Source organism: Oculina patagonica, chromosome 9 (genome assembly GCF_052425735.1).
Source record: "Oculina patagonica isolate OP01 chromosome 9, crgOcupat, whole genome shotgun sequence".
NCBI classification, from domain to species: domain Eukaryota; kingdom Metazoa; phylum Cnidaria; class Anthozoa; order Scleractinia; family Oculinidae; genus Oculina; species Oculina patagonica.
In genome coordinates this window covers 8,309,795-8,330,516 of record NC_135766.1, presented here as the reverse complement: position 1 = coordinate 8,330,516, position 20,722 = coordinate 8,309,795, and the positions used below count along the sequence as shown (strand labels likewise).

General features: G+C 36.0%; 1 long non-coding RNA gene across 3 annotated transcripts; it reads left to right on the top strand.

The window, feature by feature from the left end:
• The first annotated feature begins 196 nt into the window (after positions 1-196).
• On the top strand, positions 197-17,791 carry LOC144665823 (uncharacterized). 3 transcript variants are annotated; one of them, XR_013573034.1, is made up of 12 exons: positions 197-298; positions 2,232-2,349; positions 2,748-3,060; positions 3,341-7,317; positions 7,611-7,649; positions 7,809-7,905; positions 8,326-8,463; positions 8,996-9,042; positions 9,644-9,791; positions 10,036-10,121; positions 15,448-15,525; positions 16,264-17,791. It is a non-coding gene; the product is annotated as an uncharacterized LOC144665823 (long non-coding RNA). The 3 variants fall into 3 exon arrangements; XR_013573033.1 differs by having other exon boundaries at positions 7,783-7,905; XR_013573035.1 differs by having other exon boundaries at positions 205-313; positions 2,248-2,349.
• Positions 17,792-20,722: the final 2,931 nt, after the last annotated feature.

Genomic DNA, 20,722 nt, shown 5'->3' with positions numbered 1-20,722 from the left:
AGACGGACTACCATATGGAAAGTTTGTTTTGCATTCTGTGATCATGAAGTCATCCGGAAAAGTCGAAAAAATTCTGTTCCATCGTTCTATTCGCCACTCGAATTTTCCGGATTTTTGGTCGAATAGAACTGGGTACGAAGATGTACCCAGCACCCCCAGCGCGCCTTCTGAGCGCGGCAAATTCGGTTTTCGCGCACGTCACATGTCACATCTCGTTGTGTCGAAGCTCGATGACAAGCAGCTAAAATACTGTTCTTGTTCTGGAACGCGTCTGCCTTCTGTTCATCTCCATTTGCAAGTAAGTTTTCAAATTGTTTTGTTGTGTTGTTTTCTGTTCGTTATCCTTTCGCTTTAAGCGGTTTAATACCTCCAGTTCACCTGCAAAATGTCGTGCGCGAACGAAGCGAGCCGAGATAAGGTCAGATAAAGCGTCATTCAATATCCGACCCTCTAGGTTTTTTTCGTCGAGTCGAGTCGACTATTCTGTTTTTATATCTGCAGGAGTTCCAATTTTATTTACTTCTTTGCTATTTTAACGTGCGAAGCTCGTTTAGCTGTTACCTCGTGGCACATGCATAAGTTAATAATTTGAGTACGGGTTTATACGAACTAGTCGGCGGAAGAAATTTCGAATTCTAAGTTTTACAATTGCTAAAGGTCAGAGAAACTACTGCAACTGAGATGATGTACTTTTTGGTCAGAGGAAGTTTAAGTAGGTTAGGGAAAAGTTAGGAAATTTATAACTCATTTATAACTGATACTTGGAGTAGAGAAACATCCTTTGAGTCCAATTAAATTTTTGTGTACAATATTATTTTGTGTTTCAACTGACAGTACACTTGATTACAGACAAGCAGCTATTTTTAAATCAAAAGCCCTCTGGGCTTAGTGTCTCGTGACTTTTTTCAGAGTTTAATTTATTTGAAAATAGACCGCTTTTCACATCTATTTATTGCTTTTAAAAAGATCGAAAATTAAAAAACGTGCATCTAACATAAAGAAACATTTAGACTCCATGGAAAACATATTCAATCAATCGGTCTATCACCCAACAATCAGGCTTTATTTCACTTTTACCTCAAATTACAGCTAACCGTAACAGATTAAAATAGTCTTGCCCGAAACAACAAAAAGCAGCTAACCGCAAGCAGACTGCAGTGAAAGCTAGCCACTTGAAACGCCCCTAACCCTTAAACTTGGGTTTAGCTTTTTAACCCTAAATTTAAACCCTTTTTTTAAACCCTAAACCCTAAGTACACTCCAGCATGTAGCCGTTGAACAGTTCTAGGACTCCGATAACAGCAGAAAAAGATTACAGACAGATACTTAGCTGTGGGAAAAGGCTGTATTGCACTTTGATTCATTAAGCATTTATCTGTCACAGATAGTTCTTAAATATCTTAAAAAGATCAACAAAGTCACAGATTCTCCTTTGTTGTTTTGTGTTTGTGACTGATAAGAACGTTTTCATTCTCACGTTTCAATAAACTCACGCACACTACCAAGCAAAGTTTCATGGTTGACCATTCGCGTGTGTCTATTACATCTTTGAAATCGGTTCTAATCAAAAATGGAAACGGCAAAAAAGGTTTTCCTGACATATTGTCGGTCAACATACCTACAGTTCTGTACGGCGCAATCCTGTTTAAGACATGCTTTTCTTCTATTGCTGTACCAAAATCATAAAACACATTGTTCTCATGGTAGCTATTATCTGTTTCACTAATATGACTAGAATGGTGGGAATCTCGTGTGATCGCTTTTATCACTAAGAAAAACAAATAAAAAGCTTAAAAATAAACACAACTGCAAGTGCAAACAGCATCTGTTTTGTCTAAATATGATGATCGCATTTTTCGGCATTTACTAAAAAAAGAAAATTTTGACATGGCAGGAAAATTCCGCGGCCTCAGAAAGCAAACACGCATGGAATGCACCTTCTCCCCTGTAGTATATTCTTGGAATCATGACATCATGAGACAAAAAGAAATGGTGTTTCATTTCTTAACTTTGAGGAGTTGAGAGATGGGTTTGTAAAATTTTTGAGATCCGTGGGTGGGAATGAGTATTATTGTAGAACTGCGAAGGAGTGAAGTTTTTTGCATGCATGCAATTTCCTTTGCCCTTCACTTTGCTTTCAATTTGCCCGTAACCAGTAAAATGTCAATTCTTGTTCTGTGCGAGGAAATTGTCATTTGACCTTATACCTGTTTGCAATTCCATCTCTTTAGTGAATGAAACAGACAGCTTCCTTGCACCTGTTGCGCTCAAGATTTACACCAGACCACGAAGGATGTAATGGTCGTTTAAGCCTTTTTCAAAGCTTGGAACAGCTCATATATTTAGCAGGTGAGTGACGGGTAAAATTGAATTCAATTATGATCATGATATGTAAGTATAAGACAGCTAATCATCCACTTCTATCTATTAAATCAAGTGTCCAGATGATCATACAAGCTTTTGTTTCTTACCATTTTTTTGAAACTGTCATTTGAGAATAACTGTAGTACACTTGTTGGCTATTTTGATTATTCCTGTTCTCTATGTTACCATTTTCTCTGTGGCATGAGTGGGATCCACTTGGAGTGGATCCACTTTTTTCTGTTTACATGTGTTTCAACGAGACACATTTGGCTCTCAAGAATTAGAAAGACATTTCTGGTAAGTAAAAATACATATGTTTATTATGGTTCAAACTTTTGTTTGCTTTTGCTTTGCCTTTCAATGCGACACATTTGGCTCTCAAGAACTAGAAAGACATTTCTGGTAAGTAAATATGCATATGTTTATTATTGTTAAAACTTTTGTTTGATTTTGCTTTTCTACTGCCTTCCTGGATGTTTTTACGTACTCATTATTTAATATTCCAAGTGCATATTATTTTTCTATTGGGCATTTTTATATGATACTAGTATTGGGTGTTTGTACATGATAATTTTAAGTGCCAATGCTTTTTAGATTTTGGGTATTTGTACATGATTAATTTAAGACCAGACCATGAAGGATGTTATGGTCGTTTAAGCCTCTTTCAAAGCTTGGAACAGCTCATATATTTAGCAGGTGAGTGACGGGTAAAATTGAATTCAAATATGATTATGATATGTAAGTATAAGACAGCTAATCGTCCACTTCTATCTATTAAATCAAGTATCTAGATGATCATACAAGCTTTTGTTGGCTAACATTTTTTTAAAACTGTCATTTGAGAATAACTGTAGTACACTTGTTGGCTATTTTGATTATTCCTGTTCTCTATGTTACCATTTTCTCTGTGGCATGAGTGGGATCCACTTGGAGTGGATCCACTTTTTTCTTTTCTGTTTACATTCATTTCAACAAGACACATTTGGCTCTCAAGAATTAGAAAGACAGTTCTGGTAAGTAAAAATGCATATGTTTATTATGGTTAAAGCTTTTGTTTGATTTTGCTTTGCTACTGCCTAATCTCTTTGAATGTTTTTACGTACACATTATTTAATATTCCAAGTGCATATTATTTTTCTGTTGGCTTTTTTTAACACATGTATGATAATTTTAAGTGCATGCTATTTTGCTGTTTTTGATATTTGTACATAAAAATTTGGGCATGATGTTTAACTATTATTTGGCTCTCAGGAATAAGAAAGACAGTTCTGGTGAGTAAAAGTGCATATGTTTATTATGGTTAAAGCTTTTGTTTTATTTTGCTTTCATTGCTTTTGCTATTGGGTATTTGTGCATGATAAATATTTCAGTTCATAATTTTTTTACTATTATTGAGTATTTGTGCATGACAAATACTTTAGCACAAGCGAAAGTCGTTCAATGTGTCGTACATGTAGTATGTATGTCGGTATGTGGCAGGATGGCCTCGATCTCATGCGAGAGTTGCATCACAGCAACGTCAACAATGACATTTAGCCGCAAAGACAGCGCGCGCAAAAACAATTCATTAAGCCGATACCTCTAGGCTGTAAACAATTTTTGCGTTTGATGGTAGGACAACGCATCCTAATCTTGTGGTGGCGTGTGGTCCTGTGGTTGTCCTGTGAACGCGCAAGCGAAAGTCGTTCTATGTGGTAGGGATTGTGGTAGGTTGGATAATTAGCTGCCTTGTGCGCTGTTGGATTGAGATTGTTTCGCTGTTAGTTTCCAGTGATGTTGGACGCTGGCTTTATGCTGAGCGCACGGTCGTTTGAAATTTGTATGACAATATAAACACTCTTGTAACTCAGTTTACGTTTGCTAACGCTATCTTGGATGCCTATCTTGGGTCGAACGCATGCCCCTGCCAGGGAAACCAAAAAAACTAACTAACAAATGTAAGAAAACTATGAATTAAGGTGTCTGGTGTTTGCCCCCACAGACAAAAAATCCTAGGTACGACCCTGTTTTTTCACACTCGGGATATTAAACAACACTTTAACCAAAAGCCATTTGCTTGCAGATACTGGTAGTTAAATATGTCTTTTTTATTTTTTGTTAGTCTACTTCTCCACTTAACTCAAAAATAGATTTTTATAATTTAGTGTATTTTACAATTAACTTATGTGAATAAGCTACAATGTAGTCTTTTTATTCTTTTTAATCCTTTTATTGGTCTTTTATTTTTACTATATACAATAAAGTTGCAACTTTTTAATATAGATACATGTATGTAATTTTTAATTGTAAATAACTTGTAAAGCGCTATTGAAAAGTAAAATATTTTTTAAGGCTACATGTACTTTTTACAGCAATGATAAGAAATAGGTCTGAAATGCATTCATGTCAACGTCACATGTAATTTTAGTTATAAGGCTAAAATTGTCAAATTGCTTTAAAAAAAATTAAGAAATTTAATTTCTAGGTTAAAATATTTCCTAATAAATGACAGAAGTGGTTTTAAAACAACTCCAAACTCTCAATTCCAAGTGCATGCAATTTTACTATTGGGTATTTTTATGTGCATCCTTTTTTTACTGCTTTGATGTTTTTACTTAATAAGGATGAGATCTATATCCAATTGCATGTTTTCCTGGTGTCCTTGTAAACCACTTTTATCAATTGTGATGCACTTGCCAATGACGTACTTCTCACAACACAACTTTTACGAAATCGCCATGTGTTGACATAATTTTGACATGTTTATTTAACACTGGCTGCTGACATCTTTTTTTTGCTCCCTTTCAAAGCCATAATTAAGAAGCCACTTTTTAATTACACCCAAACTGTATTGACTTCTCAAGAGTACTTGTTGATCCACATGACATCGATACATATAAACGTTGTTAATTCGATTCGAACCAATCGATTCGAAGCGCTTTGTCTGCCTTGATCTCTACCCAACATACCGGAAGTCAACTTGGCAAAAATGAGGGTTTAAAACGTTAATTCGATTCGAGACTATTTGTCGGCCTTGATCTCTACCCAACATACCGGAAGTCAACTTGACAAAAATGAGGGTTTAAACTTTGTTAATTCGATTCGAACCAATCGATTCGAGACGCTTTGTCGGCCTTGATCTCTTCCCGACATACTGGAAGTCAACTTAACGAAATGAGGGTTAAAAACGTTGTTAATTCGATTCGAACCCATTGTTTCGAGACTCAATTTGTCTGTCTTGGTCTCTACCCAATACCGGAAGTCAACTTGTCAAAATGGGGTATAAAAACGTTGTTACTTCGATTTGTCTGCCTTGGTCTCTACCCGACATACGGGAAGTCAACTTGGAAAAAATGATGGTTAAAAACGTTGTTAATTCGATTCGAACCAATCAATTCGAAGCGCTTTGTCTGCCTTGATCTCTACCCAACATACCGGAAGTCAACTTGGCAAAAATGAGGGTTTAAAACTTTAATTCAATTCGAGACTATTTGTCGGCCTTGATCTCTACCCGACATACCGGAAGTCAACTTGACAAAAATGAGGGTTAAATCGTTTTTAATTCGATTTGAACCAATCGATTCGAGACCCTTTGTCGGCCTTGATCTCTTCCCGACATACCGGAAGTCAACTTGGCAAAAATGAGGGTTTAAAACGTTAATTTGATTCGAGACTATTTGTCGGCCTTGATCTCTACCCGACATACCGGAAGTCAACTTGACAAAAATGAGGGTTAAATCGTTGTTAATTCGATTTGAACCAATCGATTCGAGACCCTTTGTCGGCCTTGATCTCTTCCCGACATACCGGAAGTCAACTTGACAAAAATGAGGGTTAAAAACGTTGTTAATTCGATTCGAACCAATCGATTCGAGACGCATTTGTCTGCCTTGATCTCTTCCCGACATACTGGAAGTCAACTTGATGAAAATGAGGGTTAAAAACGTTGTTAATTCGATTCAAATCCATTGATTCGAGACTCAATTTGTCTGTCTTGATCTCTACCCGACATTTCAGAAGTCAACTTATCAAAATGGGGGATAAAAATGTTGTTACTTCGATTCACATCGAAGCGCTTGTCTGCCTTGATCTCTACCCAACATACCGGAAGTCAACTTGGCAAAAATGAGGGTTTAAAACGTTAATTCGATTCGAGACTATTTGTCGGCCTTGATCTCTACCCGACATACCGGAAGTCAACTTGACAAAAATGAGGGTTAAATCGTTGTTAATTCGATTTGAACCAATCGATTCGAGACCCTTTGTCGGCCTTGATCTCTTCCCGACATACTGGAAGTCAACTTGACGAAAATGAGGGTTAAAAACGTTCATGTTAATTCGATTCAAACCCATTGATTCGAGACGCTTTGTCTGCCTTGATCTCTACCCAACATACCGGAAGTCAACTTGGCAAAAATGAGGGCTTAAAACGTTGTTAATTTGATTCGAACTGATTGATTCAAGACGATTTGTCTACCTTGATCTCTACCGACATATGGGAAGTCAACTTGGCAAAAAGGAGGGTTAAATACTATTCACTGAACTGATTGGTTCGAGACGAATTCTTTGGAAAATGGTCGAAATCGTCAGAAATTTCATATCTCCGCGCAACTATATGTAATACAGTGGAACCTCGATATAACGAAGTGCCAAGGGACTGGCAAAATGTGTTGGCTGTTAATAACTAGGTTTCCTTATTCGTTTTGTTTCGAGGTTCTTTTCCATACATTTTACTATTACTGGGGCGAAAAATATTGTTTGTTATATCAAGGACTTCGCTATTTAGAGGTTCGTTAAATTGAGGTTCCACTGTATACTCCATGTATTTAAACTGTCTGTTTTTTAAATACAGCTCTCTTCTCCTTGCTGTGTTCTTTGTTTTCTTAATATTTTTCAGGTTGTTTTTGCCTGGATCACCTGGATGGCAATCTATCCATCTGACTGGTGCTATTTCTGGATATATATCTGTAAAAGGTAAGGTATGGCTACACTGGAATTCAGTTTTCTGGAATACTTAATTTGTGACTTTTGTGAGGCCCCGTAGACTTTTGTTTTAAATTAAGACAACATCTTGTCAAAGAGCAATTTTTTATTTGAACAAGTTAATTGGGAATTTGAGTGAAGAGACGTTTTAAAAGGTATTTTGAGAGTTCATTTTAATTAATGTGGTAAACGCATACACAGAATAATTAAGAGTATGGTAAATCTTATTGTGAATAGCAACCGACAACTTAACCTTAATTTAGCATTCTTATTTTCTTTTTCAGAATCAACCTTGCAGAGACTTAGGGACCGTCGGCTTACATGTAATTATCTTTACGATAATTAAATTTTATAATGGAACACAAATTAACAATCTGTATAATTTTAAAATTAAGAGAGCAATCTCTTCTCTGAAAATCCGTAAAGTTATATTCCATAATCCTTGAACCCTAACAGGGCCTCTTTTGTGTCTGCACACACAGCTTGAATGAATCATCGTTGTAAATTGCACCTCAAAAGAAGAGAAGACCCTTGAAGAATGAAAAGGGTTTGTTGTATCAAAATGGCAACAATGAAAATGTAAGTATACAATTGTAACCATATTGCACACTGGCTCTTTAATTTGCAGTATAATATTAATGCTTTTTGAAGTGTTGATGCGGTGGTTTCGTTTTGTTGTTTCGGGTTTTGGTACATGCCCAGTTTGTTAACCTACTTTTCTTGAAAATAACACCAAATTGATTTAGTCACCCTTCTAATAGTTTTGTAAACAGAAAATTATTATGGTTTTTTTAAATCCAACTGGTAAATGTGCTTAGTAGTTTCCTCCTTGCCTTAAGACTTAAAAGCTTGTGTTATTTTGTTTCATGAATTTTGAAACAGTAGCAATGACTGCAGTCTAATTTAAATTACCTGAAACAGTCACCTTCAGCAAAGGCACTGGTTGCTAATTATCAAAGAGCTACAATAAACTTAAGAATATCTTTGATTACTTTTCAGACAAGAGAAGAAATGTAAATCTATCAAGCATGTTCCTATTCCTGTCCCACAAAAAGGAGTTGACAAACATTCTTGGACTTAAGAACTGTTGAGTTGCAGATTGCTTAGACAATGCTTTCGAGCTGTAAGAGTGGAAAGGTAACCTGAAATTTTGGCAGTTTTCTGTTTCATATTTGTTTTTGAGGAGAAGGGTCAGAGGGCTTAATGTTTTACAGTATTAGGTAAAGGGATTAGTGAACACATGATGTATAATCTAAACAAGACTGCATTGATCAAAACCCTTTCTTCTTCTTAATCGCCTGGAAAAAAACTTCCGACTTTGTGTGGCCCTGTTAGGGGGTCTGTCAATAATCCATAATCCTTTAGGTAAACTATGGATTACGAAATAATTCATATCCCAATTAAAAATAATAGCCCTAAATTTGATGACTGATAATAATCTGTACCGGTACTTTAACATTTGTAACGGTATTTGTTATTTTGTAATAAAGAAAACATCTCGTCAAAAGATCGGGCTAAAGCATCTCTTTTTGATAAAACTGGGAATTTGAGTGAATAGATATTAGCTTCAAAAGGAATTATTTGAGGGTTGATTAATGTAGTAAATGCTCTTATTGTGCATATAGCAACCAACCACTTTAACTAATAGCATTCTTAATTTTTTTTTCAGAATCAACCTTGAAAGTTGGGGGTGCAGCTTATACACAAGTCCTTACGGTAATTTTATAATGGAACACAAAATTAATAATCCGTAATTTTTACATTTAGTGAGCAGTCTCAGTAAATTGCACTTGAAAAGAAGAGAAGACAACATGTCCCGATACATTTATTTGCGTGTGTACATATTTTGATTTTGCCCCTTCTACATGTCCCCACTACGTACACCCCCTAAAAAAATTAAAACCACTCCAGAAGCACAGAAATGCCAAAATAACACAAGATAAACATCAGGTAAGATATTTTTATTCAAATATTTCATACAAGTAGTATTTAGAGCAATTTTCAAAGTATTCTCATACATTTTCTTATAATTACCTAAATCGAATACAACGTCTGGGCCGCCTGTGAGAACACATGATTTTGTCGCTGCTACATGTCGTAATATATGCAAATGTCCCTGCGTGTTGTCCACATGTGTGCATGCAGAAACCTTTTAAGACCTTAAATAAGCTTGTGTTGTTTTGTTTTATGAATTTTGAAACAGTAGAAATGAACAAAATTTATTAATCACCTGAAACAGTCACCGTCTGCCAAGGCACTGGTTGCTAATTATCACAGAGCTACAGTAAGCTTTAGTACATATTTGATTACTTTTCAGTCTTGAGAAGAAGTGTAAATCCATCTAGCATGTATTGATCCTTCTATTGCTGTCCTACGTCAAAGGAGGAGCGTTAGTTGGCAAAAATTTTTAGTACTGTCGAGATGCAGATTGCTTGGACGTGCTTTTGAGCTGTAAGGGCGGAAAGGTAACCTGAAATTTTGGCAGTTTTTAATTTTTTACAGTATTGGGTAAAGGGATTTAAGTGAAAACATAAAATAAAACTGCACTGATCAAAACCAGGGTTTTGGAAGAAGGATTATTTTCTCTAAGTAAAAGTTGTAAAATTTATTGAGGTCAAGTGTCTTCAAGAATAAATTATAATACAGCAAAACATCTGGATAATTATGTTATTAATGGTCAATGTGCCGGTGTTTTCTTTGTTCTTCCAGGATGGAATACTGGATGTTGACTTGTGTGAGCCAAGTATTCCAAGAATGAGGAAAAAGATAATACACCAGACCCAATATTCTTCTGGGTGAGTAAAAAGAGATATATTATAAGAAATGACCTTCAGTATTCTTGACTTTATAGCTTATAATAATTTATTAGGGCCCCAATGGGTCCAAGTGTTCTGCCAGTCAAACATTGAACCATTGCCATAGTAACTGGCTACAACCCTTTTTTTGTTTTCTTTTTTTTTTCGGTCACACAGGGTGGTCCTCACGCACATTACTACGTTATTTGAAACCCATTGTACATGCAAGTCAATATGCCATCATTCTGCCGAATAGGGACCTTTATTGCCTAAGTTGCATGTCATGAAACTCAAAATCATTTTACAAAATGAGGAGAACGAATATGATGAAACAAAATATTTACTAGGTAAAATAAACTTGTGGGTATATGCTTTAACTTATTCTGCATGTTTGCTGAGCATCATTTAATTTTTTATAAAAAATTATAACACTATTACATGTAGCGTGTTCATTCACATTTGCATTCCCATTTCCCAATCCACAATGAGTAACTGATTGTGTCACGTTCATGTCTTTTTGTGATCTTAACTTCTTCCCAACTTTATAAGGGAACTCATGGTAACTAGCCAATTACATCTCTTGTTTCAATGATTCACTGCTTCTCATCTGCTTTTCAAGAGAAAAGGATGAAGTGAACAGCCTAAGATGCACTCTTCTGCTTAATTGATTAACAAACTTAAGAATGCCGGTCGCTTAGAATCCAACATTTTGTGGCAAGAGGATGGAACTTCGATTTCTTTCATACTTTTATGTTAGATAGGCTATCCTTTTATTTCAGATGAAGTGAACAGCCTTAGATGCACTCTTCTGCTTAATTGATTAACAAACTTAAAATGACACAAAAACTAACCCAATGTTCTACCCTGAGTCTTTTAAGAATGCCGGTCTCTAAGAATCAGACAATTTCTCGATTTCGCGGCAAGAGAATGGAACTTCGATTTCTTTCATACTTTTATGTTAGATAGGCTAGGGTATAACTTAAATCACTGTATAGTTCTTTCGATTGAATATCCTTTTATTTTAAAGAAAAATGCAAATAACAAAAATCCGTTAAAATCGTCATTTGAGGCGCTAAATTATTCATGATTTTTGCACGAGTTTGAGAGCCTCGCGTGCAAAAACAAATCACTCTACCGTCTTTTAAACACTCAAACCATAGTTAGCAATCTTTAAACATCTACTGAAATGATTTTGGGAAATATTGCGTTGTTCTTTGTAGACAAAATAATTTTATTTCGAAGGCATACAATTCACTGCCGTAAAAGTACTTGGTAAATAAAATTAATTTTCACCATGTGCGAAACCTTCAAATCGTTTAAGCTTCTGGTGGTTGAATGTTAGAAGAATGGTCTATAAATCCCTGTAAAAATTTCTCCGGGCAAATGATTAAAAGCGACGTGAGATCTTTTCGAATTCGGTTAAATATGCAAATATTTGACCTTCCGCGGTCAACTTTGAAGTTAAGGGTCAGAAATAATTTTTGTTCCGTGTTCCAAGTCCTAACCCATTTAAGACCAAATTAAGCATATGAAAAAAATATGTAATTTTCTAACCTTTATCTGCTGTAAAAGGTAGGTTCGAAGGCCATTTTAGCATGATTACGGCTCTTATCATTCGTCGCATCTGAGCTTCGTTTTCCTTCCGCGGTCAACTTTGAAGTTACGGTCAGACATGAATGACATGAATATTTCAATCCGTGCACAAGTCTTAACCCATTTTGGGTCAAAATAATCACACACAAAAACATTATGAAATATTCTAACCTTAATCTGCTGTAAAAAGCAGGTCCGAAGGCCTTTTAAGCACGATTCCGGCTCTAAGCATCCGTAGTAATTTGAGCTTCGTTTGTGTAAGTATGTCATATTTAGTGGTCGAAATCCAATCTGTGATCAACTTTCGGCGCTTCTCGTCACCACTGCATCTTCTTCGACGGCATACGCCGATTGTTAGTATTGCCTCGTTAATAGTACACCAAAAAATAACATCTGATCGCTAAACGGCATGATGTCGGCGCTTACAGTAGCTCAATACAGTCCCATCTTGCAATGGGCCGTCTGTTCGTCACGCAATACTGTGTCATGGACATTTTTTTAGGGGGTGGTAGGTGGGTGTGGGAAAGGTTGAATATGCGGAAATGCATATGCTCTTTCACGGGAAAGAGTCATGTTAGAGTTAACTAAATTAATACTGGGACTTGTGACTGCTGATGTCCTTCTCACACGACAGTAGAGGAGCGATTTCAGTGTGACGCTTTTGATCTTTAGAATCAAAACCGCAAACTCCACGAACAAGGGCCTTAAAAGAACAACAACCTTCCATTTCCAGTGAAATAAACTGAACTTTGAAAAAATTGTTCACGCGCTGCCTTTAAGCAAACAGACGGTGCCAATAACTAGCACGACCAACGCAATACCACTAAAAAAAAGGGGAAAAAAAATGGGGAATAACAAAAAAAAAAAAAAAGGGAATAACTACTTAAAAACTCTACTTGTTTAGTAAAGATTTATATCCTCCTTCCACCCCCGGTATTACAATCAACCCCGCGCGAGCAACCGAATTCGCGAACAGTTGCATTACACTGTACCAAACGCTTATCAACTGGCAGTACGTGTGCTTTATCTTGTCTGCCTAAAGATATCACTGTACTTGTTGTTGTTGTTGCTGCTGGCTCGAGTACGTACTTGTCATAAAGTATTAAATCAAGCATTTCCGCATATTCAACCTTTCCCACACCCACCTACCACCCCCTAAAAAAATGTCCATGACACAGTATTGCGTGACGAACAGACGGCCCATTGCAAGATGGGACTGTATTGAGCTACTGTAAGCGCCGACATCATGCCGTTTAGCGATCAGATGTTATTTTTTGGTGTACTATTAACGAGGCAATACTAACAATCGGCGTATGCCGTCGAAGAAGATGCAGTGGTGACGAGAAGCGCCGAAAGTTGATCACAGATTGGATTTCGACCACTAAATATGACATACTTACACAAACGAAGCTCAAATTACTACGGATGCTTAGAGCCGGAATCGTGCTTAAAAGGCCTTCGGACCTGCTTTTTACAGCAGATTAAGGTTAGAATATTTCATAATGTTTTTGTGTGTGATTATTTTGACCCAAAATGGGTTAAGACTTGTGCACGGATTGAAATATTCATGTCATTCATGTCTGACCGTAACTTCAAAGTTGACCGCGGAAGGAAAACGAAGCTCAGATGCGACGAATGATAAGAGCCGTAATCATGCTAAAATGGCCTTCGAACCTACCTTTTACAGCAGATAAAGGTTAGAAAATTACATATTTTTTTCATATGCTTAATTTGGTCTTAAATGGGTTAGGACTTGGAACACGGAACAAAAATTATTTCTGACCCTTAACTTCAAAGTTGACCGCGGAAGGTCAAATATTTGCATATTTAACCGAATTCGAAAAGATCTCACGTCGCTTTTAATCATTTGCCCGGAGAAATTTTTACAGGGATTTATAGACCATTCTTCTAACATTCAACCACCAGAAGCTTAAACGATTTGAAGGTTTCGCACATGGTGAAAATTAATTTTATTTACCAAGTACTTTTACGGCAGTGAATTGTATGCCTTCGAAATAAAATTATTTTGTCTACAAAGAACAACGCAATATTTCCCAAAATCATTTCAGTAGATGTTTAAAGATTGCTAACTATGGTTTGAGTGTTTAAAAGACGGTAGAGTGATTTGTTTTTGCACGCGAGGCTCTCAAACTCGTGCAAAAATCATGAATAATTTAGCGCCTCAAATGACGATTTTAACGGATTTTTGTTATTTGCATTTTTCTTTAAAATAAAAGGATATTCAATCGAAAGAACTATACAGTGATTTAAGTTATACCCTAGCCTATCTAACATAAAAGTATGAAAGAAATCGAAGTTCCATTCTCTTGCCGCGAAATCGAGAAATTGTCTGATTCTTAGAGACCGGCATTCTTAAAAGACTCAGGGTAGAACATTGGGTTAGTTTTTGTGTCATTTTAAGTTTGTTAATCAATTAAGCAGAAGAGTGCATCTAAGGCTGTTCACTTCATCTGAGTCTTTTGTTTTTAGCTGAGAGGATTTAATAATGGCATTCTTGTTTTTCTGTGTAGTAGATTGTAGATTGAGGATTTAATAAAACAATAAAAAAGAATTTGCAGTTAACGTTGTTCCTTGCCAAGTAGCCAAATTACTAGCATGGGAATGCTTAAGTACAATTGGATAAAAAAGAAATAGAGGAAAAAGTAAAACACATGAATTCAAATTGCTTTGGGAAATGGTCCTTTTAAAAAAAGGCAGAATTTTAGTTTTTTTTTACAGGTCGTCACTTTGAGCTTGATTTGTTTTTTGCAAAATATTATTAAAGTGCTACTGTGATGAAATTCGCATGTTTCCTTTCGTAGCCGTTTTAAAATATTATAAAGTACTCCATATGAGAAGAAAAATGCCGTTTACAGTTTTCAAATATCTCTTTTCGTTGCAGAGATATTCAAGTTTTTAAAATATGCAAATTAGCAAAGTTGTGACGTCATAGACTCAACCAAATTTTGATCAAATATGAAGAAAGTGATAACTTAGCCAATTTGTAAATTGGAACTCTCTGATTTTTTGCAGTAATACTCTGCTAGTTGAGTTGCACAGTATGAACTTTACAATTTGGTTACCATGGCAACATACTAGGTTCCAGATCCCCCGATGCTAAAGGCTTTTCTGGCCAATTCTGGTATTTCCTTTCGATATTTGCCGATGATACTTTACATGCGTGATGTGGCAAGCATATGAATAGATTAGACAGGCGTCTTGGCTGTGTTACATTTTTCCGAACTGAAAAATTCTAAAATATTAAAAACAAATTCATGGGGACTGGAAAAGAGTTAGTTGCCATGGTAACATAATGTTATTATACGTGTACGTGTGTCAGCTGCAGAACTATTAGACTGTCAAGTTTCATTGGTCTCCGCAGAAAAATGACTGAGATAGCTCAATTTTTGTACTTGCGATAAAACTGGGTTGAGTAGATGACATCATCAGTCCCCTAATTTGCATATTTTGCGATTTTTTTGAGCTTAAATATCTCTAGAACTGAAAAAGATTTTTGAAAACGGAAAACGCCATTTTGAATCTTTCATTAAATACTCTATGAAATGCCTAAAATTTCAAGGGGTGAAAATTTGATCATAGTAGCACTTTAAGTCTTGATTTTTTACATTAGGCTACAAAATTCCCAGTCTTATAGAAAATATAATGATATCTTGATTTTACCATTCACCACTGACATTTAGTGACAACAATTATTTTTTAATTTTTTTTGTAGCAAGAATCATACCTCAGGCAGTTTCTATCAGATTTGCATAGGCATGATTGAATAACCTGATAATTGACGCTCCTCCAGGTATGTGGAAAATTTGTACAATGTAATTATTGAAGATGAAGTGTTCAACATGATTCAAGCATGGGACAAAGAAAAATTCTGAGTCCCTGACGGGAATCGAACCCATTGCCTCCCAGATACCCGTTGAGATAAGCTCCGGCAGTATTAGTAATGTGCCAATGGTTCGAGGCTGCCCTTTATTTCCGGGTGGGGCTTATAAGCAGAATAATGAAGGTTTCAAAAATACATTTTGGTTAAATGGGAGAGGGGGTCTTATATCTGTGTTGTGGCTTATAAGCAGAGTTAAAAACGTTTTAATTAAGTGAGCCATAACAATGTTGATCAAAATACCGTGCATAATTTTTTATTATCTGAATGTGAGTTAAGCTTTTAAATAGTCATAACCAAATCAAATTCATTTCAATATTTGGAGCAATATTGAGAGAGGGACTTATATTTTCTGTCTAGACAAAGATGATCTTTTTTTTTTCGGTCAGATAACGATCGGTAATATTCCTTTTAATGTTTTTAGAAATTTTTAGTATTGTATTCTCTCATTTTAATTAATTTAACTGGTTCATTTTTGAAAAAAATTTGCTGCAGTCCTTTGTTCTCAATCCATGTTTTCCTAGTGACCCCATTCAAGTAGCCGCTCTTATCTCTAAGTCTCAGTACATTTTAACAGTAATTCTCAGTTCAAACTATAGGGATCTTTTGCTTGCAAATCTTTAGTATTAATTTTTTCAACTTTCTTTGCAGGTTCTATTTCACAGGGCTAGTTTAACAAAATCCTAAAAGGAAGGCCAATGCATAACTCACCAACACTCAATGCAGCAAAGTACCATAATTAATGTTACAAATACCAAGCAGTGAAGATCATGAGAGGACATTGATGTAGTCAGTTGGATATGCTGTGTTTAAAGTCCAGACAAGATTTCTTTTCTACTAACAAACGATATTGAGAAGATCAAGCGATCAACTTCTGATTTCTCCTTACATTGTTGGTCCACTGTCCATCAGTCAAGTGATGAGAACAAAGACAATCATCAATTGGAGAAAACTGTCTTGATAAACCAGCAAATTCTCCAAACAAACATTAAAAGAAATGTATGGGAATTAGTAAGGAGAATTGAAATGAAACGAAAGAATAACTAAACAGCATCTTGCTCAGGAACGATCTCAATTGCATTTACTTTTAACACACATTTACATAATACAATGATGAACAAAACAAAACCAGGTTCATCTATGACCTCTTCAGTTGGTTGCCATAATAGATTTGAATCTGGGATGACTTTATGTAATCATACTTGAAAAGTTAATCTTGCTACTAGCTTCCAAATGACAACAGCTATATTAAAAAATAACCAACATAAACAGTAATATAAACTATACACTGATAACAAAATATCATTATTAAATAGATGAGCAATGAAATTACGTAACATTTCAATGACCACATGCCATACACATTTACATTTGAAAATGTTACAAATGACAATGTGCAGGGTTTAATGTTCATTGAAACATTATGTAGTTAAATTGCTTGTTTAATCTTAATGTATTAATTTAAATTCTTTAGTTGTTATAAATAAATACTTTAAGATAAAGATGAGCAATAGAATTACATAAAATTTGATGACCCCATGCTGGCATGCACATTTACATTTGATATTTTACAAATGACAATGTGCAGGGTGTTCATTGAAACCTTATGTAGTTCAATCGCTTCTCTTAATCTTTATGTATTTATTTTAAATCTTTAGCTGTTTAAAATAATAACTTAATTAACAATAAATATAATTTAAAAATAGAAATAAAAACTTGGAACCAGCTGCTATCAAGGTATTTTTCATGTGTGGTTGCATGAAATCATCCCACTTTCAACTCTTACATGGCAACCAATTGAAGAGGTCACAGATTTAACTTGATAATTTTGCAATTTCTTATTATTATTTTCTTATGTGAAAGTGTGTTAAATTTAAATGTAAGTGTAGTTGTTCTCGATTGAGGTATTTGTCACTGAGATTTGTACTAGGATGTTTACATAGCCAATAAATCCAGTACAGTCAAATCTCGTTATTGCGGACACGCTCAGGGAATCGTTTATTGTCCATTATAGCGAGAGTCTGTAATAGTGGGAGTCGGGGGATCTTGATTTTGTCCATAATAGCAAGTGTCCACAAGACGAGATTTGACTGTACCAGTAACCTTTATTTGGGAAGCTCAGAAACTATAACAGTAAAGAGTTATGAATCAAATGGAAATAAATGTAAGTTGTACCTAGCGCCGTCTGAATTGTATTCTAAGCCGGAGAAGCTGGGGGAGGGGCACGAAAATATAAAGACTTACTAAGAGAAGAGTCTCTAAAGCTCCCCACATCAATCCACTATCAATCAACTCCCCCCCCCCTCCCCATTAGAAAAAAATGTTCCGCAGTCCCTGGTGATTAGTAGGATTGCAAAAAAAGTAACAAGTTACCACTTGAAAGGATGGAGTTGGAGTAGAAAAGTTAAGGACTGGGGGGGAAATAATTTGAATTTCTCTTTTTTTTATTCTTCTGGACCTCAACTTCACTCCTTTTTTCCTTCCCCTCCCCCTCGCTGTGTTTTTAGCCTCACTCCTACTACCCTAGGGCACGTTTCTTCCTATCCCCAATCCTCTCCTGAGTAAGGATCCAGGATGGCGCCCGATCAAAATGCGTTCGAATATGCTCGCTAATTTGATCATGCTCCATTTCATAATTATTATTTCTTAAATATTTTTACTTAATTACAATATTTAAAATTAATTTTATTTAAATATAATTAAAACAGACTACAGTAAAATTACGATTATAAGCCCCTCGCTTATAAGCCCCTTTGGTTATAGGCCAATCTACCTGGAAACAAAAATACATCTGATTATAAGCCCCCCCGAATATAAGCCCACCTCTGCTGGATGACAGTACTGAACAGGGCTAAATGTTGCTTTATTATGCGTTTTTAACTTGAAAGCATATTTCGATCAACACTTGCGTGGCTGGTTTTGAAACGATTTTTTTTATTCCGCTTATAAGCCCTCCTGGATATAAGCCCCTCCACTTATAATTCAAAACCCCTTACAAAGTTGTAAAAGCCCACTGGCTTATAACTAGAATTTTATGGTATTTTGTTTAACAGTGTTGGCTAAGCTAGACGAAATCAAAAAAGTGGTGAGTTTGAGCAGAAACAGATTTCAAAACAGCGAATTTTTTATTGTCAGTGACATTGATGAAAGCTAATAAACAGACTGTTTATTAGGGAATACAGGGGAATGCAGGAAAATACAGAATACAGTGGAATGCCCCGGGGGGGGGTACTCCCTATAATGGCCTATACGGGGAGGCTCCGCCCGAAAGGGGTACCTTTTTCAGGCTTCAAGTATATGAAAGGGTAGGGATTTCACAAGTTTAGGTATACGAAAGGGTATGGAAATCAGTCATTTAGGTTTTTGAAAGGGCCTTTTAATAAAAAATATTTCGAGCAGACGCAATTTATGGCTGTATAATTTCAGTTTATGAAGCGCTACTTGAAAATGAAAAGAAAACGTGTTTTAAGTCTATGCCATGACTTTCAGGTATATGAAAGGGGTCCCTTTTTCATGAAAAGGTATACGAAAGGGGTACAATTTCTGGCAAAATGGTATATAAAAGGGTAAGGGTCGGGGCGGAGCCTCCCCATACAAAACGTTTATGAGTAGCCCCCCTGGGTGGAATGCATGAGAATACAGGGGATTTACATTAGAATACAGGGGAATACATGAGAATACAGGGGAATACATGAGAAATTATACAGGAGAATACAGAGGAATACAGGGGAATACATAAGATTAATACATGAGAATACAGGAGAATACAGGGTGATACATGGGAACCCGGGGGGGGGGGGGGACTAGGCTTTTATAGATTGTGCTCCTAAAAGTGGCATATTATGCTACTAGCAGTGCTCAAAATTTTGCCAAATTATGCAAAAATTATGCCAGAATTCCCAAATTATGTTTCTGATTTCCGAAATTATGCTCACAAAATGACGTAGATTCTATACATAGAGGTGCGCAATAACGACACCAAATTATGATGTTTTTTAAATAAACTGTTGTTGTAAATTTATTTGTGTTTATGGCAGTTTATCACGGCCGTCAGCTGTCCAAATTAGCTGCTCGCATCTCTAAACCGTTTGTAAAATGCCTCCAACGACTTAACAATCACAATTGTCTAGCTAAAACACGCATTGCAAGAACAAACTACCTAAATTTCATTTATTTCTGTAGAAAGCACACCATATTTACTACATTTTATGAATTTATGCTCCAAAAAGTGCTAAAAATTGCTAATTATGCCGTGGCAATGCTCGTTTCACAAATTATGCTTTTTAGCTCCAATTATGCCAAAAGTTATGCTAGCACAATCTATAAAAGCCTAGGGGGGACTCCCATATTAAATGGACGGGGATGCTCGTCGGAAATTTTGAAATGAACCCCTAAAAGAGACCAATCTGGGCGTGACTCAAGCTATTTTAGACCCCTAAAAGATACCAAAATTCTGAAAAAAAGAACTTGTATTTGTAATTTTTTATCGTGTGTAACCCTAAACGAGACCCTGAAGGCTAACAATATTGCCATTTTCCCCCAAACACCCCAAATGAAACCCAAAGTCCGAAATTTACACCCTAAGCGAGACGACGAGCATCCCCGTTCCTTTCATATGGGAGTTTCCCCCCCCCCCCCGGGCATGGGAATACAGGGGAATACATGAAAATACAGGAAATACAAGGGAATACAAGAGAATACACGAGAATACAGGGGAATACAGGAGAATACTTTAGAATACAGGGGCATACACGAGATACAGAAGAAAATATATAAATATCTGAATACACTATAATAAGGGATACATAATTGATAAAGTACAGACCCAAGCTGCTAACAGGTTGCAGACATGGGTTCAAATCTCGTGGACTTTTTGGTCACGCGTCTTTGCAATATATATCATTCAAATGCAAGCACAACACTAAAGATCATCATATCTTCAACAACATAAACAAGAGAGAAACACCTCTACAAATAGGGGACACATAAACACTGTCTCCGTAGAATTCTTCCATTTACATCTTTTCTGGGTTAACCTGGATTGCGTGACGACCATATATATGGCAGCCATCTTGAAAATGGCCGAGGGGACCTGAAGCGAGGGAGCAAA